This window comes from Anopheles funestus, chromosome 3RL (assembly GCF_943734845.2).
Source record: "Anopheles funestus chromosome 3RL, idAnoFuneDA-416_04, whole genome shotgun sequence".
Taxonomy (NCBI): Eukaryota; Metazoa; Arthropoda; class Insecta; order Diptera; family Culicidae; genus Anopheles; species Anopheles funestus.
In genome coordinates, this window is record NC_064599.1 from 73,729,756 (window position 1) to 73,736,074 (window position 6,319).

At 34.4% G+C, this 6,319-nt stretch overlaps 1 long non-coding RNA gene across 1 annotated transcript; it reads left to right on the top strand.

Annotated features, from left to right (window-relative positions):
* Positions 1-1,589: 1,589 nt before the first annotated feature.
* Positions 1,590-5,874, top strand: LOC125771856 (uncharacterized). Its single transcript, XR_007419417.1, has 3 exons — positions 1,590-4,093; positions 4,988-5,177; positions 5,368-5,874. It is a non-coding gene; the product is annotated as an uncharacterized LOC125771856 (long non-coding RNA).
* Positions 5,875-6,319: the final 445 nt, after the last annotated feature.

Here is a 6,319-nt window from a genome sequence, read left to right on the forward strand (position 1 = left end):
TGGAAAATATCTCAAAAAAAAACCTAAGGGGTAAGCCTTATAAAATTTTCGAGTGAAAAATTTTTTTGAAATTTTTTTCTGATTTTTTATTTTTTTTTAATTTAAAGCATTATTTGAGTGAAAAGGAACATATTGCAACAAATTCGCAATAAAATATATCACATTTAAAAATTTTGCTGAATTGCAGAAAAATGAGGAAAATTTTACATTTTCTCAAACAGGGTAAGGAACTTGGTTTCTCGAATAACTTCTGGCACATACATCTGAGGGCATGGCCGTCCGAGAAGAAAATGTAGCCATTGTTGCCATCTATCGACCACAGGTTAAAGATTGGCGATCCGTTGGATACCGACCGAGTTATAGACAAAACTTGGTGCAAAAATGAGCCAAAAAAAAGGTGCAATAGTAAAATTTTATTTTTTTGATTTTTTTGATTTTTTGATTATTTTTCACTCTTTTTTTTATTTAAAGCATTTCTTGAGTGATAAGAAACACATTGCAACCGATTGGCATTAAAATAAATCAATTTATTTTTTTTGCAAAATTTCTCAAAAAACACGTAAGGGGTAAGCCCTATAAAATTTTCGAGTAAAAATTTTTTTGAAATTTTTTTCTGATTTTTCATTCTTTTTTTAATTTAAAGCATTATTTGAGTGAAAAGGAACATATTGCAACAAATTCGCAATAAAATATATCACATTTAAAAATTTTGCTGAATTGCAGAAAAATGAGGAAAATTTTACATTTTCTCAAACAGGGTAAGGAACTTGGTTTCTCGCATAACTTCTGGCACATACATCTGAGGGCATGGCCGTCCGAGAAGAAAATGTAGCCATTGTTGCCATCTATCGACCACAGGTTAAAGATTGGCGATCCGTTGGATACCGACCGAGTTATAGGCAAAATTTGGTGCGAAAATGAGGAAAATTTTACATTTTCTCAAACAGGGTAAGGAACTTGGTTTCTCGAATAACTTCTGGCACATACATCTGAGGGCATGGCCGTCCGAGAAGAAAATGTAGCCATTGTTGCCATCTATCGACCACAGGTTAAAGATTGGCGATCCGTTGGATACCGACCGAGTTATAGGCAAAATTTGGTGCAAAAATGAGGAAAATTTTACATTTTTTCAAACAGGGTAAGGAACTTGGTTTCTCGAATAACTTCTGGCACATACATCTGAGGGCATGGCCGTCCGAGAAGAAAATGTAGCCATTGTTGCCATCTATCGACCACAGGTTAAAGATTGGCGATCCGTTGGATACCGACCGAGTTATAGGCAAAATTTGGTGCAAAAATGAGGAAAATTTTACATTTTCTCAAACAGGGTAAGGAACTTGGTTTCTCGAATAACTTCTGGCACATACATCTGAGGGCATGGCCGTCCGAGAAGAAAATGTAGCCATTGTTGCCATCTATCGACCACAGGTTAAAGATTGGCGATCCGTTGGATACCGACCGAGTTATAGACAAAACTTGGTGCAAAAATGAGCCTTAGCAAATTTTTATTTCTTTGATTTTTTTTGATTTTTTGATTATTTTTCACTCTTTTTTGTATTTAAAGCATTTCTTGAGAGAAAAGAAACACATTGCAACCGATTGGCATTAAAATAAATCAATTTAATTTTTTTTGCAAAATTTCTCAAAAAAAACGTAAGGGGTAAGCCTTATGAAATTTTCAAGTGGAAAATTTTTTTGAAAATTTTTTCTGATTTTTTATTCTTTTTTTAATTTAAAGCATTATTTGAGTGAAAACAAACTTATTGCAACAAATTCGCAATAAAATATATCACATTTAAAAATTTTGCTGAATTGCAGAAAAATGAGGAAAATTTTACATTTTCTCAAACAGGGTAAGGAACTTGGTTTCTCGAATAACTTCTGGCACATACATCTGAGGGCATGGCCGTCCGAGAAGAAAATGTAGCCATTGTTGCCATATATCGACCACAGGTTAAAGATTGGCGATCCGTTGGATACCGACCGAGTTATAGGCAAAATTTGGTGCAAAAATGAGGAAAATTTTACATTTTCTCAAACAAGGTAAGGAACTTGGTTTCTCGAATAACTTCTGGCACATACATCTGAGGGCATGGCCGTCCGAGAAGAAAATGTAGCCATTGTTGCCATCTATCGACCACAGGTTAAAGATTGGCGATCCGTTGGATACCGACCGAGTTATAGACAAAACTTGGTGCAAAAATGAGCCTTAGTAAAATTTTATTTTTTTGATTTTTTTGATTTTTTTATTATTTTTCACTCTTTTTTGTATTTAAAGCATTTCTTGAGTGATAAGAAACACATTGCAACCGATTGGCATTAAAATAAATCAATTTATTTTTTTTTGCAAAATTTCTCAAAAAAAACGTAAGGGGTAAGCCTTATAAAATTTTCGAGTAAAAATTTTTTTGAAATTTTTTTCTGATTTTTTATTCTTTTTTTAATTTAAAGCATTATTTGAGTGAAAAGGAACATATTGCAACAAATTCGCAATAAAATATATCACATTTAAAAATTTTGCTGAATTGCAGAAAAATGAGGAAAATTTTACATTTTCTCAAACAGGGTAAGGAACTTGGTTTCTCGAATAACTTCTGGCACATACATCTGAGGGCATGGCCGTCCGAGAAGAAAATGTAGCCATTGTTGCCATCTATCGACCACAGGTTAAAGATTGGCGATCCGTTGGATACCGACCGAGTTGTAGGCAAAATTTGGTGCAAAAATGAGGAAAATTTTACATTTTCTCAAACAGGGTAAGGAACTTGGTTTGTCGAATAACTTCTGACACATACATCTGAGGGCATGGCCGTCCGAGAAGAAAATGTAGCCATTGTTGCCATCTATCGACCACAGGTTAAAGATTGGCGATCCGTTGGATACCGACCGAGTTATAGACAAAACTTGGTGCAAAAATGAGCCTTAGTAAAATTTTATTTTTTTGATTTTTTTGATTTTTTGATTATTTTTCACTCTTTTTTTTATTTAAAGCATTTCTTGAGTGAAAAGAAACACATTGCAACCGATTGGCATTAAAATAAATCAATTTAATTTTTTTTGCAAAATTTCTCAAAAAAACGTAAGGGGTAAGCCTTATGAAATTTTCGAGTGGAAAATTTTTTTGAAATTTTTTTCTGATTTTTTATTCTTTTTTTAATTTAAAGCATTATTTGAGTGAAAAGGAACTTATTGCAACAAATTCGCAATAAAATATATCACATTTAAAAATTTTGCTGAATTGCAGAAAAATGAGGAAAATTTTACATTTTCTCAAACAGGGTAAGGAACTTGGTTTCTCGAATAACTTCTGGCACATACATCTGAGGGCATGGCCGTCCGAGAAGAAAATGTAGCCATTGTTGCCATCTATCGACCACAGGTTAAAGATTGGCGATCCGTTGGATACCGACCGAGTTATAGGCAAAACTTGGTGCAAAAATGAGCCTTAGTAAAATTTTATTTTTTTGATTTTTTTGATTTTTTGATTATTTTTCACTCTTTTTTTTTATTTAAAGCATTTCTTGAGTGAAAAGAAACACATTGCAACCGATTGGCATTAAAATAAATCAATTTATTTTTTTTTGCAAAATTTCTCAAAAAAAACGTAAGGGGTAAGCCTTATAAAATTTTCGAGTAAAAATTTTTTTGAAATTTTTTTCTGATTTTTTATTCTTTTTTTAATTTAAAGCATTATTTGAGTGAAAAGGAACTTATTGCAACAAATTCGCAATAAAATATATCACATTTAAAAATTTTGCTGAATTGCAGAAAAATGAGGAAAATTTTACATTTTCTCAAACAGGGTAAGGAACTTGGTTTCTCGAATAACTTCTGGCACATACATCTGAGGGCATGGCCGTCCGAGAAGAAAATGTAACCATTGTTGCCATCTATCGACCACAGGTTAAAGATTGGCGATCCGTTGGATACCGACCGAGTTGTAGGCAAAATTTGGTGCAAAAATGAGGAAAATTTTACATTTTCTCAAACAGGGTAAGGAACTTGGTTTCTCGAATAACTTCTGGCACATACATCTGAGGGCATGGCCGTCCGAGAAGAAAATGTAGCCATTGTTGCCATCTATCGACCAAACGTTAAAGATTGGTGATCCGTTGGATACCGACCGATTTGTAGGCAAAATTTGGTGCAAAAATGAGGAAAATTTTACATTTTCTCAAACAGGGTAAGGAACTTGGTTTCTCGAATAACTTCTGGCACATACATCTGAGGGCATGGCCGTCCGAGAAGAAAATGTAGCCATTGTTGCCATCTATCGACCACAGGTTAAAGATTGGCGATCCGTTGGATACCGACCGAGTTATAGACAAAATTTGAAGCAAAAATGAGCCTTAGTAAAATTTTATTTTTTTGATTTTTTGATTATTTTTCACTCTTTTTTTTATTTAAAGCATTTCTTGAGTGAAAAGAAACACATTGCAACCGATTGGCATTAAAATAAATCAATTTAATTTTTTTTGCAAAATTTCTCAAAAAAACGTAAGGGGTAAGCCTTATGAAATTTTCGAGTGGAAAATTTTTTTGAAATTTTTTTCTGATTTTTTATTCTTTTTTTAATTTAAAGCATTATTTGAGTGAAAAGGAACTTATTGCAACAAATTCGCAATAAAATATATCACATTTAAAAATTTTGCTGAATTGCAGAAAAATGAGGAAAATTTTACATTTTCTCAAACAGGGTAAGGAACTTGGTTTCTTGAATAACTTCTGACACATACATCTGAGGGCATGGCCGTCCAAGAAGAAAATGTAGCCATTGTTGCCATCTATCGACCACAGGTTAAAGATTGGCGATCCGTTGGATACCGACCGAGTTGTAGGCAAAATTTGGTGCAAAAATGAGGAAAATTTTACATTTTCTCAAACAGGGTAAGGAACTTGGTTTCTCGAATAACTTCTGGCACATACATCTGAGGGCATGGCCGTCCGAGAAGAAAATGTAGCCATTGTTGCCATCTATCGACCACAGGTTAAAGATTGGCGATCCGTTGGATACCGACCGAGTTGTAGGCAAAATTTGGTGCAAAAATGTGGAAAATTTTACATTTTCTCAAACAGGGTAAGGAACTTGGTTTCTCGCATAACTTCTGGCACATACATCTGAGGGCATGGCCGTCCGAGAAGAAAATGTAGCCATTGTTGCCATCTATCGACCAAACGTTAAAGATTGGCGATCCGTTGGATACCGACCGAGTTGTAGGCAAAATTTGGTGCAAAAATGAGGAAAATTTTACATTTTCTCAAACAGGGTAAGGAACTTGGTTTGTCGAATAACTTCTGACACATACATCTGAGGGCATGGCCGTCCGAGAAGAAAATGTAGCCATTGTTGCCATCTATCGACCACAGGTTAAAAATTGGTGATCCGTTGGATACCGACCGAGTTGTAGGCAAAACTTGGTGCAAAAATGAGGAAAATTTTACATTTTCTCAAACAGGGTAAGGAACTTGGTTTCTCGAATAACTTCTGGCACATACATCTGAGGGCATGGCCGTCCGAGAAGAAAATGTAGCCATTGTTGCCATCTATCGACCACAGGTTAAAGATTGGCGATCCGTTGGATACCGACCGAGTTATAGACAAAACTTGGTGCAAAAATGAGCCTTAGCAAATTTTTATTTCTTTGATTTTTTTTGATTTTTTGATTATCTTTCACTCTTTTTTGTATTTAAAGCATTTCTTGAGTGAAAAGAAACACATTGCAACCGATTGGCATTAAAATAAATCAATTTAATTTTTTTTGCAAAATTTCTCAAAAAAAACGTAAGGGGTAAGCCTTATGAAATTTTCGAGTGGAAAATTTTTTTGAAAATTTTTTCTGATTTTTTATTCTTTTTTTAATTTAAAGCATTATTTGAGTGAAGAGGAACATATTGCAACAAATTCGCAATAAAATATATCACATTTAAAAATTTTGCTGAATTGCAGAAAAATGAGGAAAATTTTACATTTTCTCAAACAGGGTAAGGAACTTGGTTTCTCGCATAACTTCTGGCACATACATCTCAGGGCATGGCCGTCCAAGAAGAAAATGTAGCCATTGATGCCATCTATCGACCACAGGTTAAAGATTGACGATCCGTTGGATACCGATCGAGTTGTAGGCAAAATTTGGTGCAAAAATGTGGAAAATTTTACATTTTCTCAAACAGGGTAAGGAACTTGGTTTCTCGAATAACTTCTGGCACATACATCTGAGGGCATGGCCGTCCGAGAAGAAAATGTAGCCATTGTTGCCATCTATCGACCACAGGTTAAAGATTGGCGATCCGTTGGATACCGACCGAGTTATAGACAAAA